The sequence below is a fragment of the Pristiophorus japonicus genome, chromosome 15 (genome assembly GCF_044704955.1).
Source record: "Pristiophorus japonicus isolate sPriJap1 chromosome 15, sPriJap1.hap1, whole genome shotgun sequence".
In the NCBI taxonomy this organism is placed as follows: Eukaryota; Metazoa; Chordata; class Chondrichthyes; family Pristiophoridae; genus Pristiophorus; species Pristiophorus japonicus.
This window is the reverse complement of record NC_091991.1, coordinates 156,218,676-156,244,676: the sequence shown is the minus strand read 5'-3', so window position 1 is coordinate 156,244,676 and position 26,001 is coordinate 156,218,676. Positions and strand designations below refer to the sequence as shown.

General features: G+C 44.9%; 1 protein-coding gene across 8 annotated transcripts in view; it reads right to left on the bottom strand.

Annotated features, from left to right (window-relative positions):
* The window catches only part of rhbdf1a (rhomboid 5 homolog 1a (Drosophila)), a 346,823-nt gene that overhangs the window by 151,719 nt on the left and 169,103 nt on the right, over positions 1-26,001 (bottom strand). Inside the window, exon 1 of one of the 8 annotated variants that reach the window (XM_070901169.1) lies at positions 4,471-4,514. The exons of the other annotated variants lie outside the window; for them this stretch is intronic. The gene's annotated coding sequence lies outside the window, so the exon portion shown is untranslated. Of the gene's footprint in view, positions 1-4,470; positions 4,515-26,001 lie in introns of those variants that run through there. 8 annotated transcript variants of the gene reach the window in all.

Sequence of the window (26,001 nt, the reverse complement as noted above, 5' to 3'; positions counted from 1 at the left end):
GAGGTTCCAGTGTACCAGAAAAATATTCGGAGAGAAATTCGGGAGCACCCATTTTTGGTTGCCCACCCCCATGCAGGGTAATTACCCAGCGCACGAATGGTGAGGAGCTAGGAGTCCCGGAGAGTATGCTTTGGACCTCATTACACTGAAGAGGATGGGAGGAGTGTTGCAGATGAGCGATGGGGTTGGGATCCGGTAGGGGGAAGAGAAGAGACTGGGCCCTCGGAGGGGTAAAGGTGGGAGACATTGCGGTATCAGAGCCTCGAGGACAGAGATATCAAGGGTCGGGACTGAGGCGTGGAAGTCGGAGGCTGGTGATCTCGCGTCTGGCAGTGTTCGGGTTGGTGATTGTGGGAAGTAACTGACCTTGTTTATTAAAAAATATTACAGGCAATCTTTTGAGATGGTTTTCCCTCAGGGCAAACCAATGTTGCAGCAGTGACCTGAAGCAGGTGTTAGACAGTTTGCATTTGCAAATAAGGGACCCAACACCTGCTTCAATTGTGGATAAAGGATGCCTCTGGTTTGTCCTCACCCAACATGGCAGCAGTTCCATTCCTATCAGGCTTCCTGCCCGCCATTTTAGGGACTTGGGAGATCACATAGCGCCTGAAAAACAGGCACTGTGCGGCCCACTTTCACCCCAACTAATTATTTGGCACTTTTTCTCCACTTGAAACAGTCCTATTGTTTTTCCATTAACTTTTTTGTCATGAATAACTAATGGAAGAATTTTCTTCTGAAGCCAAACAGCTGCTGTTATGTGGCTTCCAGCTACACAGACGTTAGAAAAACCTCTAGGGCTTCCCTTACAACAATTTCCTGTAGTTTTCCTCGAGTTCAACAAAAGGAAATGATTTATTGCTCTGTTTAAAAAATGGCAAGCCGCTTTTTTCCATTTGTCAGAAATAAAGGATTTGCGGTCATCGGACAAAGGGAATTTTGCGAACGTCCGCTCAGGAAAGTCCTACTTTGCCATTCTGCAACCTATTAGTAACAGACTTTATGCAGAAAAGGACTGCATAGATGGACCATAACCTTCACAAGTCGGTTAGTCTAGAAAACCTTTAATAGGAACATCATTTGCATTCATGGCTGATGTGGTGTATAAACATTGAAGACAAATTACATGACCGTAACCTCATAAAATACACTTATTTGGACCTATTCATTATGAAAGCTTAAACAAATAGTACAATTGCCGATTTGTCAAACCTCAAAATCACTGGTATCTCTTAAAATTCTTAACATTACCATTTAGTCTCTTTGATGCAGTTTTCTGAATCACATTAGGTGACAATTTTGTTCTTTCAACTTATTAGGATATTAAGCAACTATGGTTAATACAACATCTTTATAGCATATACATATTTCTATGATTGCACTGAGTTTTTCCTATCACAATTATTTCTAACAAATATGTAACTAATAGTTCAACTACACCTTGAACAAAATAGATAACATCCAAAACAATTCCAATGAAAGCAAAATCACATCAAACAAAACTCGGTACAACTGTCTTCTATCAATATGAGAAATAATTTACAGCAACAATTTTCAATCTCTCAAAACATTTCACCGAGACATAATCAAAAATGGACGCCAAGTCCAGGAGAGAGAGATATTAAGAGAAGTGATCAAAAGCTTGGTCAAAGAGGTGAATTTCGAGGAGAGTCTTAAAACGAGGAGAGGAAAATGGAGATGTGGAGGGGTTTATGGAGGAATTTCAGAATTTGGGGCCTAAGTGGCTGAAGGCAAAGTTGCTAATGGTGGGGTGAATGGAGCAGGTATATAAAAGAACATAAAATCAGAGGAATATTGGGCTGGAAATTGATCAGCTGACCGTCGCATTTCTCGGCGGTATTTCCTTGTTTTGGGCGATGTTTCATCGGTGGGAATTTCATCAAAGCCTTATGCCAGCAGTAACTTTCTGTGGTAGAGAATTCCACAGGATCACAATTCTTTGAGTAAAGAAGTTTCTCCTCATTTCGGTCCTAAAAGGCTTACCCCTTATCCTTAGACTGTGACCCCTGGACTTCCCCAACATCGGGAATATTCTTCCTGCATCTAACCTGTCCAATCCCGTCAGAATTTTATATGTTTCTATGAGATCCCCTCTCATTCTTCTAAATTCCAGTGAATATAAGCCCAGTCGATCCAGTCTTTCTTCATATGTCAGTCCTGTCATCCCAGGAATCAGTCTGGTGAACCTTCGCTGCACTCCCTCAATAGCAAGAATGTCCTTCCTCAGATTAGGAGACCAAAACTGTACACAACATTCAAGGTGTGGCCTCACCAAGGCCTTGTACAACTGTAGTAAGACCGCCCTGCTCCGATACTCAAATCTTCTCACTATGACGGCCAACATGCCATTTGCCTTCTTCACCACCTGCTGTACCCATATGCCAACTTTCAATGACTGATGTACCATGACACCCAGGTCTTGTTGCACTTCCCCTTTTACTAATCTGTCACCATTCAGATAATAATCTGCCTTCCTGTTTTTACCACCAAAGTGGATAACCTCACATTTATCTACATTATACTGCATCTGCCATGCATTTGCCCACAAACCTAGCCTGTCACCCTGCAACCTCTTAGCATCCTCCTCACAGCTCACACTGCCATCCAGCTTAGTGTCATCTGCAAACTTGGAGATATTACATTCAATTATTTTGTCTAAATCATTAATGTATATTGTAAATCTGAATCTTGCGGTACTGCACTAGTCACTGCCTGCCATTCTGAAAAGGACTCGTTTATTCCTACTCTTTGCTTCCTGTCTGCCAACCAGTTCTCTATCCACATCAGTACATTACCGCAATACCATGTGCTTTAATTTTGCACAATAATCTCTTGTGTGGGACCTTGTCAAAAGCCTTTTGAAAATCTAAATTAACCACATCCACTGGCTCCCCCTTCTCCACTCTACTAGTTACATTCTCAAAAAAATTCTAGAAGATTTGTCAAGCATGATTTCCCTTTCATAAATCCATGCTGACTTGGACCGATCTTGTCACTGCTTTCCAAATGCGCTGCTATTACATCTTTACTAATTGATTCCAATATTTTCCCCATCACCCATGTCAGGCTGACCGGTCTATAATTCCCCATTTTCTCTCTCCCTCCCTTTTTAAAAAGTGGGGTTACATTAGCTACCCTCCAGTCCAAAGGAACTGATCTAGAGTCTATAGAATGTTGGAAAATAATCACCAATGCAGCCACTATTTCTAGGGCCACTCCCTTAAGTACTCTGTAATGCAGACCATCAGGCCCTGGGGATTTATTGGCCTTCAATACCATCAATTTCCCCAATACGATTTCCTGACTAATAAGGATTTCCTTAAGTTCCTCCTTCTCACCAGACCCTCGGTCCCCTAGTATTTCCGGAAGGTTATTTGTATCTTCCTTGGTGAAGACAGAACCAAAGTATTTGTTCAATTGGTCTGCCATTTCTTTGTTCCCTATTATAAATTCACCTGATTCTGACTGTAAGGGACCTACATTAGTCTTCACTAATCTTTTTCTTTTCATGTATCTGTAGAAGCTTTTGCAGTCAGTTTTTATGTTCCCTGCAAGCTTACTCTCATATGCCTCGCAAGATCCTACAAATCCCCTGGGAGGACAGGCGCACCAACATCAGCGTCCTCGTCCAGGCCAACATCCCCAGCATTGAAGCACTGACCACGCTCGATCAGCTCCACTGGGAAGGCTACATAGTTCGCATGCCAGACATGAGACTCCCAAAGCAAGTGCTCTACTCGGTGCTCCTTCATGGCAAATGAGCCAAAGGTGGGCAGCGGAAATGCTACAAGGATACCCTCAAAGCCTCCCTGATAAAGTGCAACATCCCCACTGACATCTGGGAGTCCCTGGCCCAAAACCGCTCTAAGTGGAGGAAGTGCATCAGAGAGAGCGCTGAGCACCTCGAGTCTCAACGCCGAGAGCATGCAGAAATCAAGCGCAGACAGCGGAAAGAATGTACGTCGAACCAGTCCCACCCACCCCTTCCCTCAATGACTATCTGTCCCATCTGTGACAGAGTCTGTGGCTCTCATATTGGACTGTTCAGCCACCAAAGAACTCCCCTCAGGAGTGGAGGCAAGTCTTCCTCGATTCCGAGGGACTGCCTATGATGATGATGACTGTCATATTCTATTTTCCCTCTCCTAATTAAACCCTTTGTCGTCCTCTGTTGAATTCTAAATTTCTCCCAGTCCTGAGGTTTGCTGCTTTTTTTGGCCAATTTATATGCCTCATCCTTGGATTTAACACTATCCCTAATTTCCCTTGTAAGCCACGGTTGAGCCACCTTCCCAGTATTATTTTTCCGCCAGACAGGGATGTACAATTGTCGAAGTTCATCGATGTGATCTTTAAATGTCTACCATTGCCTATCCACCGTCAACCCTTTAAGTATCATTCGCCAGTCTATCCTAGCCAATTCACGTCTTATACTGTCGAAGTTACCTTTCTTTAAGTTCAGGACTCTCGTCTCTGAATTAACTGTGTCACTCTCCATCTTAATGAAGAATTCTACCATATTATGGTCACTCTTCCCTGCCACCAATCGGTCTGGAGTCGGGAACATTCCGGAACTCCGGATTTTGGACACTGCACCTGTCTTTAACTCGTTAGTTGTGCTTATGTCCACATGTATAAGTAGTATCATCTAGAATTTGAAAAAGGAAATGCAACAACTATTGCAATCAAACACTTTTCAATACATGAACACTAAAGAGGTGTGAAAGTAGTAAAGAGGGATTAGATGTAAAAAGGTTCATTATAGGGCATATTTTAACACGAGCATTTTACTGCACTATTCACAGAGCTCATTAAATTTGTCAAGCTACAAATTATACATATACTGACTTCATCAACCTCACACAAATCAATCTCACACAGCTGGTCTTTATAAAGTAGGACCCATTCATTTTGTACTCATGTCTCATGCTTTCTTTTTCCAATATGCTTGTCCATGTTCACATCCTTAGCAACACTGGGTGCAAGGGACACCTGTATTGTTCCTGGCACCCAGCATTTGTACGGCTCAAGTGGAAAATTTTTCTAATTTGCAAGGTCAGTTTCCCTATTAGAATTGGTAACCAATTGATTGCAGTAAAGAATCAGTTTATTCACAAAACAGGGCAGTGTTTGAACTAAAATAGAACCGGTATTCGAGCAGCTTTTCACTGACTGCTCGGTGATATGGTTACCATGCATTGCTCGGATTGTGGTGTTGAGTGCTCTCTTCACTCCTATATGCAAAACCAGATATAAATGTAAAATATTCAACTACTTCCACAGCTGGTAAACTGATAACAGTCAAAACACAGGAAATAATTAATCTACAAAACTATTTTTGTGTATCTTACTCACTATTTTAGTACTATCAGAATTTCTTTCTTTGGTAAATAATGACATCTCCAATCGCATGCTTTCAATAATCACTTTAACTTGTCCAATTTTTCATTTCTGTTTACATCATTGGCTAACTACCTCTGGTTTTTCTCAGTTCAGGCCCAAATTTCAACTTAAAGCAATATGTAGCGAAAAGAGTTAAATGTGAATCAGAAATATAAGTAACTCTCAAACTTGGGTGTAATTTTGTATCTATAGTTAAGTACAGGCAATTCCCTGACTATTGCCTTCAGACGTGAGAATGTTTTTTTATGATTGACAGCTCCATGCTTTCATTCAGATTGTTGCCGGTTTACAAATCTTCCTGGATTGGCCGGGAGTCTCCCGGAATGGAAGATTGATCTCCCAGGCACCGTTGCCAGCAGCCCAGGAGGAAAGTACTTTGTATTCATGGTCCGTCCCTGTGTGTACATGTACTTTTCTGGCCACAGTTCTGCTCTGGTGGTTTGTGATGAAGCCAAATTTTTACAGACAAGTTTGAGAGACTTGAAGGTTTTCACTAGTTGAGAAAATACTCAAATGTGAATGCCTGTAAGCTGAAAACTTGACCTGCTGGAGAACTCTGCCATCCTAACTTCAGCAACTCCACAGTGATGTGCAGCTACTGTAGCGACCTGCCAAATAGCGAGCGACTTTGATCACTCGGCCTCTAACAGACACTGACATTAACATCTATTCATTTTAACAATCCAAGGAGGGAGAAGACAAAACAATTAGATTAGTGAAAATGTAATTTCACAATTTGAATCCTTAATCCAACCGAGGTTTTATATACATCTCTTGAATATGACTATTCATAATATGAGAAAACAAAAGACGGACAGTAGAAGCCCAGCAGATTTCCCAAAAGTGCGAATTCAAAAAGGACCAGCAGAGCCTATAAAATTTGCAACACAAATAATGTTAAATAAAAAAAGAGAATATACACAAACGTATGAATGGTTTTGATAGAGTAAATAGGGACAAACTGTTTCTAGTGGCTGAAGGGTCAGTAACCAGAGGACACAGATTTCTGATAATTGGCAAAAGAACCAGAGGGAAAAAGAGGGGACTTTTTGTTTTAATGCTGCGAGTTATGATGATCTGGAGTATACAGGGTGGTGGAAGCAGATTCAATAGTAATTTTCAAAAGGGAATTGTGTATATACTTCAAAAGGAAACGTTTGCAGGACTATGGGGAAAAAGAAAGGGAGCGGGACTAATTGGATAGCTCTTTCAAAGAACCAGCACAGAACAGGGGCCCGAATAGCCTCCTTCTGTGATGCCAGATTCTGTGATACAAGAGCTGAAGCAAAGGTTTGGAAGTAGGGAGAGCCATGAAGAGTTTTTTTTTTAAATGGCAGTTGAGAATAGTGAGCTGCATGTTAGGTACACAATTTTAAAAAGTACAATTAGCAGGGTATGAGGGAAGAGCTCAAATGGATGGGGGGGGGGGTGGGGGGAGGACTAATTTATTAACATCACAGTACAGAACAAATGGAACTTTCAAGGACATGTCGTTGGTCGTATAGATCATTAAAATTCGCACAGGCAGTGTCAAAAAATGGCCCTAAATGAATCAATGAGGCAACTGATTGTAAAAGAAGAAAAAGGAACTTCGGAAAATGTTGATTGGGATGAATACAGGAAACTTAGGAATCATGTCAAAATGGTGATCAGATGAGCATAGGGGGAATTAGAAATGAGATGACAGTAAGGGAGGCAACAAGAGTCTAAAAGAGGAAGCCAATGGGGATGATATGGAGGAAGAGGAGTGAATATTTAATAGATGTGCATTTAAAATTTTCTTGAAGTATTTACAATGTCACGTGGTCAAGTGTCACGTCAACAAACAACCGGGATTACGCCCAGAGTTGACAACCCTAGGCTGTTGCCCATTCCTCTCATACAGCCGATGGTAACACCAAAGTAAACCTGCCAGGTTCACTAAGGCCAGCTACCTGGAAAATGAAACCCACATTGTAACGATTAAATGTATAACTAGCGGGTATAGAGCCCTGGATCTACTCAACAGCTACAACAGAGTTGCTACAACACTTCGAACACCGCAGGAAGGAGAAAGAGTGAGACTCAAACAAACGAGAGACAGCAAAGTGTGACAAAAAGCTCAGGTTCAGAAACAAGTCGGCATTCAGTCATGTCAGGTCATTACAGAAGATGGCCATGAGTATTGCTAAAATAGGAAACATCTGAGAAAGAACGCCAATACATTCATCGAAACTCCAGAGATCTGTGACACCCACACACGATCCACTGCCAACACAGCTAAATAACATGTGAAACAGCACTTCAATGTCAACACGCGAAAACGGGGATATGTCGCTTCATATTTCCCTCAGAGCACTGATAAAGGGACGAAAGCGATCTGTGCACAGAACACCACTAAAAAAAGTTTGAGGTGAAGCAACAGAATCCGCACAGCACCAAAATACCTGGAGCACTATGTACAGAAATAAGAAATCATGGACACTGGACACGGATAAAGAATCAAAAGACAAGGGTTTTGTTGTTGTTTGTTAAACTTGTAATTGTTTACCACATGCAGTCATAAGAAATTAATTACCAGTTTATATTGAAGCTCACTTTAATTCATTTTGTTTCTTATGAAAGGAGAGGTGTAACGATAAAATGCATAATGCCTTCTAGCTAGGAGGTATAGCGCCCTGGATGTATAGCGCGAGCCGTTCCAAGCGTGCGACAATTTCGAGGTGGGCAACTGGGTGATGTTATCAAAACCCAGGTCACCGTTTGGAGCGTGGGCAGGAACATCAGCAGGGCCCAGGTACAGCAGAGGAGCGGGAAGGTCAGGGCGGATGAGCGGCAAGAGATTGTGGCAGAAGTGCGCCAAATGATCGGGGCACAGGAGCGAGAAATAGTGGCTGAGATTCGGCGAGTGATCGTGGTGGAGGTGCGGTGAATGTTTTGTGGCGGAGGAGCAGTGAGAGAACGTGCTGAGATGTGGCAAGAGATCGCGATGGAGGTGCAGCGATTGTTTGGGGCAGAGGAGCGATGAAAGGTTGTGGCTGAGATTCGGCGAGTGATTGTGGTGGAGATGTGGTGAATGTTTGGTGCGGAGGTGTGGTGAGAGATGGTGGCGGAGGTGCGGCAAATGAGGGTACGGGGCCCAGAAGAGCCGAGGCCCAGGGGCGGCATGTGCCAGCCCACACTGCGGTATGTGTGCGCACTAGGTCCGTGCAGCAGAGCAGGTCTCCTGTCGTCCTGGTTAACCCTTGCCACTGGATAAAGACCTAGCTCTGTCAAGCCCGTGTGCTGGCTGATGTGCAACGGTCGCCACACGTTAAAAAAATCCACGCACAGGCATCTTCCACCCCTTCAACTGGAGATCAGGACTGGAACATCGGGTCCTTCATTGAAACATCTGTGAACTCATCCCTTTTGGTGTGGAAGCAAGTCATCCTCGTTCGAGGGACCGCTTATGATGATGATAGTGCCACAGAGCAACAACAATAATTTGCATTTATATAGCGCATTTAACGTAGAATATCCCAAGACCCTTCAAAAGAGCATAATCAGAAAAAAAATTGATAGTATATTAGTACAGGTGGCCAAAAGCTTGGTCAAAAAGTTAGGTTTTAAGCAGTGTCTTAAAGGACAAGAGGTGGAGAGACAAAGAGGCTTAGCGAGCGAACTGTAGAACTTAGGGCCTAAATGGCTGAAGCTACGGCTGCTAATGGTGGGACAAAGGGAGTGAGGGATGCTCAAGAGGTCAGAGTTGGAGGAACGCAGAGTTCTCAGAAGGTTGTAGGGCTGCAGGTGATTACAGAGATAGGGAGGGCGAGGACACGGAGGCATTTGAACAGAAGCACAAGAATTGTAAAATTGAGGCATTGGTGGGCCAGTAGCCAATGTAGGCAAGCGAGCACTGCAGGGGTGATGGGTGAATGGGCTTTGGTGCGACTCTGGATAATGAGCAGCAGAGTTTTGGATGAACTGAGTGGCTCCTTTATACAAGTGGCTGAGTGAGACATGGTCAGTGGCAGGGGCATGGGCAGCCCTCCACAATGGCAGGAGGGAGTCAGATTTCCAGCTGCATGGGGCAGACTGGTGCCATAATGGCACTGCTACCCGCTTGCCCCATGTAAATTAGTTGCCCTCCCAAAGACACCATAGATGTGACATCACCACGCACAATCCCAGTGTAAGCAGAGCGACTGCATCCCCGAGGAGTTTTGGGCTCTCTCTTGGTTGTGGTGTGGAATTGTATAGACCAACAAGGTCCCATGTTTGATGTTTAATCTGTGCGGAGTTGGTGGAGCTCAGCCAGGGTGGTGGTGGGAGGGAGCAACAATGGACTTCAGCTGGCAGAGGAGAAAATAACTGCTCACTCCCAATCACTGCTGAATGCAGAGTAGCTCACGAGGATCAGGCTTTGGGCCCAGAAAGCAGTCCTATGAGTATGTTTAATTGGTTAGGTCATGTGTGCCATTGTACATTGTGTGAGGCCACATGGTTGTACAACAAGCAACTGCCTTAGTGTCTACAACATCATCAAGCACCCCACTTCAACCATAATATCTTACAATTCAGAACAGCAAAATTTAGCTATGGAGAATTCAGCATCCTCTCATCCAAACTATTACAGTTCTGCTCTAATAAAGGCGATGTCTTTTTGAAAGTAATGGTAAAGCAGCAATGGTATATAGGTTGAGCGCCCGAATCCAGCAACCTCAGGACCAAGGCCGAGCCGCAATTTTGGAGTTTTTCCGGACTTCGGAACGTGTTTCTGGCATCCGAAATCTGGAAACACCCGAGCCCAGGTTCGGATCATCAGAAAGGGGGGGTGGGGGGGGGGGTTGCTCTCCGAGGAGCTGTTCGGGTCGCCGACCCCATCTAGGAGGTCGTCGGGTGGGGCCCAGCCGCCGTGGAGGTGTTTGGGTGGGGCCCCGCCAAGGAGATCGTCGTCGGGCAGGGCTGGCCCCGCCGAGGTGGTGTTCGGGCGGGCTGGTGAGGAGGCCCCAAAGTAAGGGTGGTGAGGCGAGGCCAGAGGTCGGGCAGCGGCGAGGCCCCGAGGTCTGGTCCAGATTCTGGAACATTTTACAGATTCCAGACGACCCTGTCACGGATTGTCCCAGAGTCTGGATTCCGGAACATTCCGGATCTTGGACGTTCAACCTGTAGTAACAGGAACTACCTCTGTAACTTTATGAATCCTAATTTTTTTTTTATAAATATCGCGGCAGTTTTGGACCTGTGACATGGTTTAATTTTTCCTCAGAACTTCACCAGCTGCCAGCACATTTCAGAAACCCAGTGGTGCACTTCCTCTTGATCTTTCCATACATGCTATGGTGGGCGAGTTTCTTCAAGCTATAATGGCTTAGATTAGGATAGTGGCCTCAGTAGGGTATTCCTCCTGGCTCCACAGTTAGGTTAAAAAAAACAAACGTTGAATTTACCTTTTCAGTGGCAGCCTTCAGCGGTCACTTTAAGGACAACTGGTTTGGGCCCTGAGCACCTGAAAAAAAAATAACCACAGCATGCTGTGCTCTTTCACAATCCAATTTCTCAAACGAGACCTGAAACTTGCTTTAGGCTTCTAATTTGCATATTTAGTGACGCCAACGCCAAGTTCAGGTGTGCGCCCTCGACACGTCATGAGCAACCCAATCAATGTGGTGGGAGGCTCAAAATAAGCGAATGCACGCGGCCCGCTATATTTGACTCTTAGGTGCTTGGTTTGTTCCTGTTAAATGCATGAAGTGCGATCCAATTTATAGGCCAATACCTTTTGCGAAGTTATATTATTGTGACTTGGAATTATTTGGCTACAAGCGTTTTATTTAAAAATTACACCGCTCCATTTTGTTCCACTGATTGGTTTCTACCTCAAAATGCAGAGTGAATACTTTGGTCTCTCTGCCAACCCATTTTTCAGTTGGAATTGGGCGGCAACGAGACCAAAATCACTAAAAATGACTGACCACTCTATTCCTGCTGAAAACCCACTCATTTCCATTTTCAAGTAGCCCAAGAACTAGGTGGTCAGCACTCCCACCAGAAACAAGTCCCATTGGGGTCTTATCATATAGATAGGGCCATTTTCATTTTCAAACTAAAATGCACTGTTCAATATGCCGGAGCAGTTAGTGACCAAACCATTGGAGGCCATTTGGAAAAAGGCGAAAGAAAAAGGGTTCTCGAAGAATTTTTTTTTCATCGACTTGAAACACTAACTGTTTTTCTCTCCACAGATGTTGTCTGGCCCGTTGATATATCCAGCATTTTCGGTTTTTATTTCAGATTCCAGCATCTGCAGTGTTTTGCTTTTGTATGAAATTTGAAGCTCACCTCAGGGTCATGACGCTTGTGCATCACCACGTCTCTCCCCTTCACTTCAAGGGGAGGGCCGCTACGAATTCTGCGATTCTTTTAGTTAGGTCCACTGGACCACCAGGCAGGGTTTCGGCCGGGCCAGCAGCCTGGCATCCGAGAGGGGGGGTGCCAGGCTACCTGTTGGCGGCCCGGCCGAACCCGGGGGCATAATTGTCGGGCCGACCTGGCAGTCGGCCGACAAAAAAAAAAATGAAATGGCGGCTGCGGCAGTGCGCCCTCCCCTTGAATGGCCGGCGCACAGCCAAGTCGCACATACAGCGAACACAGTGCACTGACAGAAAAAAACCTGTCGGGGGCGCCGCTCGGCAGCCCAGAGATTTTATCATGGTGAATTCGGGTAGAGGTGCGGGAGATCGGCGGTGCGCGCTTTGATGGCGCACTTAGGAGGGGCTGGCAGCAGTGGGGCGGAAGTGGGGACCGCCGGAAAAAGCACCGAGGAGAATTGTGCAAGGGGCGGCCACTCGACTTTGCTGCTTGGCCGCCGCTTTCTGGCGGTAAGAGGCATTTTCGAGAAGCTGAATTTTGGCCCCATAGTAACAAGGCAATGTAAATTACTGCTCCGGGAAAGCGAGCAAGACCAAATCATCGTATAAGGAAGAAGTCGCACATGCAATCGTCTAACTTTATTTGTGCTAGATAGATTGCTTTTAATAACACGTGCTTTTATAAACAGTCACTGTTTCAGTTCTTTTTTTAAAGTAGTCTGTTTAATACTGGCTACTTCCTTCTATCAAGTAATGTAATTATTTGTGCATTGGATGTGATCTCAAAAATACAGATCCTGAATACCGATAACAAGAAACCAAACAAGAAACTAAAACGGCGCTTCCCGGACCTGGATGCCCGTTTTTCGCGGCAGAAAGTGCGCCTAAAAAAAACTTCCCTATTCTCTGGCTCCCTGCAGATCTTCTGCAGCCAGGCGCAGCACAGCACGAGCTGTTGGGGGCGGAGCCAAGTCCCTGCTACAGTGGGCGCACATGTGCAGTAGCTCCAGGCGCCCAAAACTGTGTGGGAGGGGCCCGAAGCATGCAGCCCCTAGCCCTGGCCGAATGGCCTCACTGGGGCTGCGTGAATAAGGCTCCTCCCACGCCCAGCTCCTGTTTCCTCCCGACTCAACTCGACCCCCCCCCCCCCCTCCGGCGATCCGACCTCCACGACTCTCTCTCCGCCTCCGCCCCCCCCCCCCCCCGGACCTCCGCGACTCTCTCTCTCCCCCCTCCCCCCCGGACCTCCGCAACTCTCTCCCCCCCGGACCTCCGTGACTCTCTCCTCTCTCTCACCCACCCCCCCCCCCCCCCGACTCTCTCTCACCCCCACCCCCCCCCCGACCAGACCAGGCGCCACCTACCTGTAAATCTAGCCCGAGGTCTTGGGCCCGGCCGTTCAGCCTCCTTCTCTCCCTCCCCCCTCCCCCTCCCCATCCTATCTCCCTCTCCATCTCTCTCTCTCTCTCCATCTCTCTCTCTCTCTCCATCTCTCTCTCTCTCTCTCTCCATCTCTCTCTCTCTCTCTCTCCATCTCTCTCTCCTCCCACAGATACTGACAGACAGAGAGTGATAGACAGATAGAGACACTGACAGAGACACACTGGGGGACCGTCCCAGCATGCTGTTGGAGGACTCCCGGTGCTGCAGTCGGTAAGTAGAAAATGTTTTATTTATTGATTTTTAAATTTTTTTTTATTTTTTATTAATTTTTTTTGATTGATTTATTGGTTGATTTATTGATGTATTTATCATTTATTATTGATGATGGCTCTTTATTTGTAAAACTGAAGTGTTTAATGTTTGTAAACTTCCCTTTAAAACCCCCTGCCCCCCCCCCCCCCCATTCCCTACGCCTAATTTGTAACCTACGCCTGATTTTCTAAAGTGTAGACAAGGTTTTTTCGAACGTACAAAAATCTTCACTTACTCCATTCTAAGTTAGTTTGGAGTAAGTTTTCACTGCCGAAACTTTGAAAACAGGCGTAAGTGGCCGGACACGTCCCCTTTTGAAAAATAAATTCTGTTCCAAAGTGAAACTGTTCTAATTGACTAGAACTGGAGCAAACTAAATGCCGAGAATTTGAATTTCTAAGATACTCCGTTCTACACCAGTTGCTCCAAAAAATCAGGAGCAACTGAGGCCGAAACTTGGGCCCTTAATTTCTGAAACTGACAAGGATGGTAGTTTCAATTCCAGAAACACATCAAACCTGATGTCTTGTTTAAGCATTATTGCTAAATCCACATTGGAATCCAAGAAAACAGTGCCCCTCCTCCAAAAAGGCAGTATTCTTTTACCCACTTGTATTTCACTTATGCTCAGGCCTGCCACTGGAACCCATTCGTGCTTTCGCACTACTGCTGTGATCACTGTGGGGGATGTGGGGCTGAAGGAGATTACAGAGATCGGGAGAATGCAGCTAGCTGCAGACACACATGTAGAAATTCACCTTGGGTAGTAACACAAAGTGGGCAATAGCGAATCGGCAGCCAGTTTCATACTCAGCCCGACACGACTTTGATGGAAAATAAATTTGAGCAGAGTCCAAAATGGGACTGTCAATTCGCAATCACCCATTTTGCGCTACCACCCAAGATGGATTTCACCTCTGCCGTTTTTCCTGTATTTTAAATTGTACACCTGGCGAGCTACAGTAAACCAACAGCAACATGAACCCTTGAAATTAAGAGTAAATGTACAGAGTCAGTCCCATTCATTTAACAGCGGTGTCCACCATTGCAAAAGGGATCGGCTCTGGAACACATTAAAAAAAGAAAAGAGTGACATACGTTGGTCACTGTCCTGAAATAGAATGAAAAAAAGTCTGAAATAAAATGAGGCTCAATTTTCCCCAAAGCATTCTTTTGGCGTACTTGAAGAGTTACACCCAATTTTTTGTGGGCCAAATACAACAAAAAAAGTGTTGTAAGTTTCCCCTTAGGATCTCTTCTGACCCCGCCGCACAGAACTGCCCTCCAATCATCAAGATTCACGGCGCGGCCCTCGACAACGTGGACTATTTCCCGTATCTCGGGAGCCTCTTAACAAAAGCAAACATTGATGCGGAGATTCAACATGGCCTCCAGTGCGCCAGTGCAGCCTTCGGCTGTCTGAGGAAAAGAGTGTTTGAAGACCAGGCCCTCAAATTTACCACCAAGCTCATGGTTTACAGGGCCGTAGTAATACTCGCCCTCCTGTATGGATCTGAGGCATGGACGATGTATAGAAGGCACCTCAAGTCGCTGGAGACATATCACCAACAATGTCTCCGCAAGATCCTGCAAATCCCCTGGGAGGACAGACGCACCAACATCAGTGTCCTCGTCCAGGCTAACATCCCCAGTATTGAAGCACTGACCACACTCGATCAGCGTTGCTGGCCAGGCCACATAGTTCGCATGCCAGTTATGAGACTCCCTAAGCAAATGCTTTATACGGAGCTCCTTCTTGGTAAACGAGCCAAAGATGGGCAGTGGATGTGTTACAAGGACACCTTCAAGGCCTCCCTGGTAAAGTGCAACATCACCACTGACACCTTGGAGACCCTGGCCGAAGACCGCCCGAGGTGGAGAAAATGCATCCGGGAGGGCGTTGAGCTCTTCCAAGTCTCAACGCAAAGAGCGTGAAGCGGTCAAGCGCAGACAGCGGAAGGAGCGCGCTGCAAACCAGCCCCACCCACCCCTTCCCTCGGCGAATGTCTGTCCCACCTGTGACAGGGTCTGTGGCTCTCATATTGAGCTGTTCAGCCACCAGAGAACTCACTTTGAGAGTGGAAGCAAGTCTTCCTCGATTCCGAGGGACTGCCTATGTTGATGAGGATCTCTTCATGTTGGCGTGGCCTAAGCCAAGGGGGAGTGGAGCCTTGATCTGCGCCAAAAAGATCGGGCTGCCATGTGAGTTCTCCCGCCCCTAGCTGAGTGGTCTCCTCCCTCCCGGTCAAAGGCTTCCCCCCATCCCCTCTCCCTTCCCTTTCCTGCTGCTGCTGTCCAGGCATCTGCTGCATTTACCTGCGCTGATTTACTTACCTGCGCCGATTTCTTTAACTCTCCGCGAGTGTTTTCTCAAGTGGCCACATACGATGGCCTAAGTAGAAATGGAGTAACTATTAGTTGGCCAAAGTTGCCTAAATGGCCAGAACTGGCGTAGGTGGCTGGTAATGCCCTTTTGAGAAAAAAAAACTAACCTAAAAAAAAACGTAATTAAGTGCAAATTTACCTCTAATTTACACTGGTGCAAATTGATTGGGGAAATTGGGGATTTTTAAGTTAGGCCAGAAAAAGCAGCCTACTCCAAAAAAAAAACGGAGCAACTCCTGGGGAAAATTGAGCCCACAGTGAATAACTCTTCCCGGCCATGGAACATCTCTCTAATTAAACTGGCAGGAATATCAGGAATCACCTCATTGCATCACCTTCAATGAGAAACTGAAGGGCTGATTTTAACCCTGTCCGCCCGGCAGAAACCTGGCAGCTAAAATGGCTTGTGGGACATAACTGCTGAGGACCTGCTGTACTCCTGCGAATTCCAATCTTAACCTGCTCTTCCGAGCAAGGGAGAGCCAGCGGAACCCAGCGAGGTCCCACTTTAAATATGCAGATCGGGCTCCGATGACATAATCTCCTGGGTTCCATGCGACCGAGGTCGGGACGGTTGGTGGACCATCTTGGCCCTCACCCTCACAGCTCGCATCCAGAGTTAGAACCATGGCCCGAGACCCCTAGCGGTATAAAGGCAGAACAGGAAAGGTGAAGTGCCCCTGCTGGTCGACAAAGAATCCCGGGCTACACATGAATTGTTGGATGTTGTTTTGAAAAATAACTTGAAACCCAAGGGCTTGCTACCACCGGATTGTTTGCCCTCAATTTGCCAGAGAAGCAAGCAGACCCCCACGTTGAAATCATTCAATTTCTTTAATTTATCCTATTTTTTTTCTTTGGCTTCCTTTATTTATCTTACTTCTAAGTCTTTCTTCCGTGCCAGTTTAATGGAATAACCTGCTTAAAAATCCCAGTGTTGGCAAACTGGAAACAATAGGGCTCCAGTGCTTCTGTTGCTACCAATAAGAGTCTACCAACTAGGACCTAGTGCCAATTTGATACTATTATTAGTTGTATTTAAGCCATTCTTCCTTAAACCACAATTCATGTAAGGAAGTTACAAATTAAGAGAATCTCAAAAGACATCAATACATGAATTGATTTGGTGAAGGTGGTTGCAGATATGGAAATCGTTAGGTCATTCTGCATGTTTCCTATCATCCGAGTTTTACAACATCCCTTAACATGCCAAAATCCCTTTTCAAACTGGTTCCAAACGTATTCCAAAGCAAAGGCCCAACAGCCAGCAAACATGTGTTAACTATTTTAACTCAATTTTCACATTTGAATCCCTTCTCTTTAAAAAGTTTCTCACTTCCATGGATCCTCAAATTATCTGGAAAGATGGTCAAAAACATCAAATAGTCTCCTACGGCTACCATAGCATTGTTTTTTTATAAAATATTCATTCACGGGATGTGGGCATCGCTGGCAAGGCCAGCATTTTATTGCCCATCACCAATAGCCCTCGAGAAGGTGATGGTGAGCCACCATTTCAGAAGACAGTTAAGAGTCAACCACATTGCTGTGTGTCTGGAGTCACATATAGGCCAGACCGGGTAAGGGCAGCAGATTACCTTCACTAAAGGACATTAGTGAACCAGATGGGTTTTTACAACAATCTGGTAGTTTCATGGTCACCATGACTGATTTGAGCTCATGTCTCCAGATCATTAGTCCAGGCCACTGGATTACTAGTCTAAGACATAGCCACTACCCCTGTTACTCCATTGCCTCATTTATATGGACATTTTCTGATTGTGTGCTCCTGGACGTGGAACCTCCCCTATCAGGAGCGAAAAGCAAAAATTGCACATTCACAATAGGGCTCTACACATCTCTAGAGTCATTACAGCATTACCCTGCCTCGACTGATCGTCAAGTGGTTTTTGTTGGCTGTACTTTATATGTGACGCCTCTTGTTCTGGTTCAAAAAGGAGCAGAATGAAGAAGGAAAATGTGCATCCATCAGCCACAGCCCGAATATGCAGCCCCTATGTAACTGTTTTTCCACAGATACTGTTACAAACATAGAAGGCTGGAGGAGCAGAATTGCGCTTACGAAATACTTAAATATTAGATTATATAAAAAGAGCACTGAAAGAAATGGTTGCTGGGTGTTGGGTGTTGGAGCACTAACATTCTGATCGGAGTCAGGGAACGATGCACTACGGGTCGGTTGTGGCTCTTCCTGACTGGAGGGAGAATTCAGATTGGGTAGTCCAACCTAGCCAGTAACTCAGGACTCCTCGAAGCTAGTAAAAAGATGCAGTGGCAGAGATCTGCAAACTGGCCATTCAGCTGCACCCATCTTTTCATGAGTCAACTATTCTGCCACTGAAATGAGAGAGCTAGTTTCAAGCAATATAAACTTGGGGAGCCTGCATGTGCACACCAAACTCAGTAACCGAAACTAAGCAAGTTACGATGTAAAAGTGCCTTAAATGGCTTAAATTCCACAGCAACTGGGTTCAACATGCACAATGACTTCCAACAGAAGATAATAAAGTCAGCGTTGCCAATACTGTTGTGAGTGCGGCAACATTGTAAAAGAAAGTCCGTGGCACCTACCAAAGAGCCACACACCAGAATTACCTTTGAAGTGTATTCACTGTTGTAATGCGGCAAATGCGGCAGCCAATGTACACAGCAAGGTACCACAAAAACAAATAATGACCAGATCATCTGTTTTTAGTGATGTTGGACAAGGGTTAACGTTGGCTTGGACATTCAGAGGACTGCCCTGAACTTTGAAAAGTGCCATGGGACCTTTTATATCTAGCCAAGATGGAAGGTAGGACTCCGATTTACTGATGTAAATGTAGCTTTCGACAGGTTTAAATTCCCATGTGAACTAAAAACATTTTTTTAAACTTTCAAAATTGCAGAATTCAGGAGCGTTGGCACGATGTGAAGTTGGCACAATGTGAAGTCTTACCATATGAGGGTATATTTGCTGGTCATAACTCTAAAGGATTGACCCTAATAAATTACGTTAAGCTTACCAAAAGGACAGGTATGAAATGGTGCATGTAGAGGGAAGTGGCTATACAAAAGGGCAAAAAGGCAGAGTTTTAAAAAAAATACATATTCAGCTTTTTGAAAGGCAGTACAGAGCAAAGAAAGTGATTGGCAAAATACTGTGGGTAGCAAACTAAACGTAGAGGCAGGATATTACTAAACCACAGGACCATAGAAATTTACAGCACAGGAGGATGTCAGTTGGTCCATTGTGTCCATCCCAACTCTTTGCTAGAGCAACTCAAACTAATCCCACAGCCCTGCTCCCTCCCCATAGCCCTGTTCTTCCTCTGATTCAAATATTTACCTGCTTTTCTCTTAAAAGATACAACTGCCTTTGCCTCAACTATTTCCAGTGTCAAGGCACTGCATTCTCAAGCAGTTCTCTGCATGAAAAAAATTCTCCTAATCTGTCTGTTCCCTTTATAGTTTTTAAAAATTTGTTTAGTGATGTGGGCATCTCTGGCAAGGCCAGCATTTATTGCCCATCCCTAATTGCCCTTGAGAAGTTGGTGGTGAGCTGCCTTCTTAAACTGCTGCAGTCCTTGTGATGAAAGTAGTCCCACAGTGCTGTTAGGGAGGGAGTTCCAGGATTTTGACCCAGTGACGATGATGGAATGGCAATATACTTCCAAGTCAGGCTGGTGTGCGACTTAGAGGGGAACTTGGAGGTGATGGTGTTCACATGTGGCTGCTGCTCTTGTCCTTCTAGGTGGTAGAGGTCGCAGTTTGGGAGGTGCTGTTGAAGAAGTCTTGCCGAGTTGCTGCAGTGCATCTTGTAGATGGTACCCACTGCAGCCATGGCGCGCCAGTGGTGGAGGGAGTGAATGTTTAAAATGGCAGATGAGGTGTCAATCAAGTGGGATGATTTGTCCTGAATGGTGTTGAGCTTCTTGAGTGTTATTGGAGCTGCGCTGACACCTGGGAGTCCCTGGCCAAAGACTGTCCTAAGTGGAGGAAATGCATCCGGGAGGGCGCTGAGCACCTTGAGTCTTGTCGCCGAGAGCATACAGAAATCAAATGCAGGCTGTGGAAAGAGCATATGGCAAACCAGAGCCACCCACCCCTTCCCTCAACGACTATCTGTCCCACCTGCGACAGAGACTGTGGTTTTCGTATGGGACGGTACAGCCACCTAAGAACTCATGCTAAGAGTGGAAGCAAGTCTTCCTTGATTCCAAGGGGCTACCTATGATGACGACTCATCCAGCCAAGTGGAGAGTATTCCATCACACTCCTGGCTTTTGTCTTGTAGATGATGGAAAGGCTTTGGGGAGTCAGGTGGTGAGATACTCGTCGCAGAATACTCAGCCTCTGACCTGCTCTTGTTGCCACAGAATTTATGTGGCTGGTCCAGTTCAGTTTCTGGTCAATGGTGACCCCCAGGATGTTGATGGTGGGGGATTCGGCGATGGTAATGCCGTTGAATGTCATGGGGCGGTGGTTAGACTCTTGCTTGTGGGAGATAATCATTGCCTAGCACTTGTGCCACGAGAATATTACTTGCCACTTATCAACCCAAGCCTGAATGTCGTGCAGGTCTTGCTGCATTTGGGCATGATCTGAGGAGTTGCGAATGGAAATGAATACAGTGCAATCATCAGTGATCATCATCATTTCTGACCTTATGATGTAGGGAAGGTCATTGATGTGACAATTTTAAAATTGATGTCCCCCAATTCCCCAACCAGAGGAAATAGTCTTTCCCTATTCACTATCAAATCCCATAATAATTTTTAAAATCTCAATTAGATCTCCTCTCAGCAAAGGAGTTAGATGAGGTCCTTACTACTAGGGGGATCAAGGGGTATGGCGAGAAAGCAGGAATGGGGTACTGAAGTTGAATGTTCAGCCATGAACTCATTGAATGGCGGTGCAGGCTAGAAGGGCCGAATGGCCTACTCCTGCACCTATTTTCTATGTTTCTATGTTTCTATCTCTGCCACAGTGGAAACAGTCCCAGTATCAAAAATCTCTCCCAATAACTATTGTTTCTCATCCCTGGCATCAGTGGACAAGTAAACTCATCCAAAGGATGGCACTTCAGATAATGCAGCACTCCCTCACTGGGAGTATCAGCCTAGATCCCCATTTGATGGCTCCTCCTGCGTGACATGGGTGTGAGAATGGCTGCCCAATCAAGCACTCCAGAGCATCCTCTCTCCAAGAGTTGTTAAGTAACATTATACTTAACAGAAGATGGAGGCTTTGGGAACAGATGCAGAAGAAGATGGCAAAGCTTAAGTTTCAATGGTAAGACTATCCAATGCCACTATATACCAGCTGGATGGCACAAGTATTCATGCCAACAAGTGCTGCCCATCAGCCTGTTCCACATTTACTGCTAGCCAACCTCACTCAACCTTATAGTTTTTTCATTGATAAATCATCATTCATCATAAATACCCATAAGGAGGGCAGCATTCAGTCTGCAACTTACAGAACCTGTTTCCCATGGTCATTGCCAGGTAGATGTGCCAGTGCCTGTAGATATGGTTGGTACCATAATGTCAGGTGTCAGCAGGCCAGCTGTGGTGTCTATTGGTTCCTTTCATCTTCTTGGTCTGCTTTCTTTCAACCCCATACCACTTTATCCATGAAATGTTTAAAATGGTATGGAATTATCTGCATTATCAGACACTGTGCTGTCCACACACATATCAAACTTCATCTCCTTTCCCTCTGACTAACAAATGCAGTGTGGCATGGCTGCCCAAGGTCATTGTACTGCTGCAATTTTGAACTCATAACTGTGGTGCACTAAAACGATCCTGAATCTTTACTTTTAACTTGAATTGCCAACTTTGACATGACGTGGCACTTGAGGTGGCCGTAAAAGATCACATGGCACTATTTTGATGAAGAGCATGGGATTTCTCCCCAGTGTCCTCAACCAACATTATCTGGTCATTTTCTCATTATGGTTTGTTGGACCTTGCTGTGCACAAAATGGCTGCCGGGCTTCCCTGCATTACAACAGTGACTATACTTGAAGTATTTCACTGGGTGCAAAGCATTTGGGATGTCCTGAAGTTGTGAAAAGCTCTATATAAATACAAGTTCTTTCTTTGTTTCTTTCACAGACATTTCAAGCCAAGGTAGATTCCTATTTCAAAAGTTCAAGCTATAGGCCCCGAATCTACTCACGGTGTGTTGTATTTGGGTTTGTATATTCAGTTTCATGCTCCTAATCATGAAAATAAACCTTTATAATATCAGGCAGTGTCACAAGCAGATGGGAGAAAGTGGAGAACAAAACAAAAAGCTGCCACCAATCCTATTGTTTCACACCGTCCCATACCCCTACATACTACAATTAAAGTAGTTTCACAAGTCCTCGTACTGACTGAACCCAGCAGTTTAAAACTGAGCTCACGTTTTTGAGATTGCTTTAAGCAACACCAGGTATACTGCATGTACGTCAGATTGCGGTTTTTATATTGAAGAATATTTCTTTTTGCAAGTTTTAAACAGCTGTAAAAGTGAAGCCGACATCAAAGCTAATCCTGCTGGGGAATGGAGTCCACCTTTTCATTAATCTTGAAAACTGCTGCCAGATTCCAGAGCTCTGCTGCTGCCCTGCACCGAATGGAAACTGTTCCAGGTGAAGTATAGAAACTCGTGTAACAAATAAAACACAACTGTGTCACCATTAACTGCTCTTAAAGCTCCATCAATTAGATTTGGTGTGAGCAGAGTCTGATCCAGGCAGGTGTTACGTGACAGCCATGATTGTTACATTTACAATTTTACTTTTGCTGCTGATGCAGCTCATAAGAGGGAGGAAAATGAAGTCACCTCATAATCTGCTGATTTTTGGATGTTCACCCAAAGGCGCGAATTCATATATTCATAAAAACATATTATACACCACAGTATCATATTTGCACCCATGCCTCGTAGCAGAAAACAAACCTGAATACAAAACATACCCCTGGATGCAAGTTGCTGAACAGCAGCATAATGAGGTGCTGTGATCTCTTGGTTAATATTCCAAGTGAACCGACTCAGGCCAATTGCATTAAATCCAACTTTCATTTGGAATAATAGATGTTGCAAATTCAGCAATGTTATCTGCACTCAGATTGGTCAAGATCCATCGCAGATCTTGGCCTGAGATCCCAATTAACCCACAGTTTTACTGCAACACTGTCTCCATCGGCAAGTAATATCGCAGGGTGCTTTTGTCTGGAGCAGCCATATTTGTTTTATTCAGTCCCTCTACTTTCCCCAACAGCTGACCAAGTTCCGTACAGTGGTTAAAAAAATGGCTTTGCTGCCTGTAGACAAGTGAGCGGGAGCACTGCAGTTGCTCAGTCCCCAGTCTTTTTGTCCATTTCTTGCCTCTGATGGTAGAGTTTGTATTACTGGCTGAGGTGACACAGGAGCCAAAAGTGATGGTAGCCTACTTCGCTGGTGCACACCACTTCCGACGGCAAAAATTACAACTATAAGCGGAACATGAATTCAACCCATGTGGCGTATCCAGACTTTGCAGTACAACTCTTCAAAGTTTTGAAAATAAATTTGGACTCATTGGGCTATAATGTACTGTCGGAGTGAACCCAACAGCACCTGCCATTAGTTAGACATACCCTTGCATGCTTAGATTTTTAAGTTTTCTGCATGGCAAGTTGTTGAAAGTGCGAGCTGATAACGTCGCAGCGAGGAAACCGGACATCAGAAACCTGAGTGAGCAGGTAAAGCCACTGTAACTCCTTAACCAATCGGATTGAAGGATTGTGAAATTAACAGTGCAAGCACTAAGAAGAAAATGTAAATTAAAGTGGGTGAATTCAATGTCAACTTAGGTACAGAAGGAAAAAAAAGAGGGAAAGAAAGAGTGGATTAAGAGAAACAAGAGAAAGATAAAGTTTTAAAAAAAATTGCATTTTTAAAATCTCCAACAATTAAAAACTGAAGGATTGAGACTTCACACTTGTAATAGTTAAGTTTCAGTGCCAGAAAGGTTGAGTGGCTGTAATTAACACTCACCGCTTCGTTAAAATGGTACTTAGACTGAAATAGACCAGACTAAACATTCTGTGGCGAGTCTACCCCGCAAGTACAGCAACAGCACACAGTTCAATGCATTTCAATCGTGAGCCAGACAGCGAGGAGCCGTATTCGCGAAACCAACAGCCAAGTGCCGCATCTGGGACAGAAATTTTAGATTTCCACGTTTAACCTTGCATCTGCCCTCATAGAAGTTGCTGTAGCATTTGTGCATAAATTACGGCAAGCGTCGTTAACCTCTCTTCTTATTTTGACAGAAAATTATGGGCCATTACCATCAGCCTGCTTGGCAGGGTGGCACTGCTAACAATTATAGCAATGAACATGATACCAATGGCACTGTAGTGCTGGCATACTGTGATAATAGTTGGTTTCCATAAGAGGTTTTTTTTTGCACAGGTGCCAGAAAATTCTTGGTGATAATACACTTCTCAAACTATGAGACATTAAACATATATCAAAAACAGAAGGTGTTTTTATCCTTAGGGATTATATATAGCGTGAGAATCAGATTACAGACAGAGCTTTAAAATGGAGGATTTGACACCTGGTGATTCATTGGCATTTCTCAGCTACTATTTAAATATAGGACTCTGGATCTCTGACAAGTAGTTTCAAAAGTTGACAAACAAACAATAGCTATACCAGTATCTTAAGGTAGCTTTTCGTATCTGACGTACATTTGTGCTGTTTTTATGTTTGTGATTAGACTTCATCCAGTCTGGTTGTATGTGTAGCACTCTTCTCCATTTATATGGGGACTAGGAAGCTGGTCTCTGCAAGTGTGCCGAGTTTAGCTTTTATACAACCACAGTGATCAAATGCCTGACCCGCTGAGATTTCCAGCATTCTCTGTTTTTTTTCAGATTCCAGTATCCGCAGTATTTTGCTCTTGGATTAAACGCACTGTATTCACTCTCCTAGCTTACATAATCAAAACTGCTCACTTATCTTGACAGCAATGGATCTATGATGATGTTGGTTCCTGGAACCGGAGCAACTATGAAGAGCAGCTGACGGAAGGAGACCCAACCTTGTTTGGAGTCAGCTGTACTCCTGCAGTGCAAAAGCAGCCTTATATTCCTTTTAGAACAGATGGCAATGGAGGAACCAAGAAAAAACACAAATATAATGAAGATCGCTAAACTGTTACAAAGCATTCTTGCAGAATACTATAAACTTCCACTGAACTGTCACACTTCTATGTGAACATCACCGTTTTAAATGTCGGTTGTCTGTCAGGGTAGGTCCACCATCTTTAGCTGCTTTATCAGTGACCAGCCCTCCATTATAAGGTCAGAAGTAGGGATGTTCACTGATGATTCCACAGGGTTCAGTACCATTCACAACTCCATATATAATGGAGCAGCCCATGCCCACATGCAGCAAAAACTGGATGACATTCAGACTTGGGCTGATAAGTGGCAAGTAACATTCATGCCACACAAGTACCAGGCAATGACTACCTCCAACAAGCGAGAGTCTAGCTACCCGCCACCTTGACATTCAATGGCATTACCATCGCCGAATCCCCCACCATCAACATGCTATGCATCACCATTGACCAGAAATTTAACTGGACTAACCACATAAATACTGTGGCAACAAGAGCAGGTCAGAGACTAGGTATTCTGCGGTGAGTGCCTCACCTCCCGACTCCCAAAGCCTTTCCACCATCTACAAGTCAGGAGTGTGATGGAATACTCGCCACTTGCATGGATGAGTGCAGCTCCAACAACACAAGAAGCTTGAAACCATCCAAGACAAAGTAGTCGTTTAAATGGCACCCCATTAAATGTTCACTCCCTCCACCACCGGTGCTCCGTGTCTGCAGTGTGTCCTATCTACAAGATGCACTGCAGCCAAGGCTTCTTTTACAGCACCTCCCAAACCCACGACCTCTACCACCTAGAAGGACAAGGACAGCAGACGCATGAGAGCACCATCACCTCCGTCACACACCATCCTGATTTGGAAATATATCGCCGTTCCTTCATCGTCGCTGGATCAAAATCCTGGAACTCACTCCCTAACAGCAATTTGGGAGTACGGTCACCACACGAACTGCAGCGATTCAAGGTGACGGCTTACCACCACTTTCTCA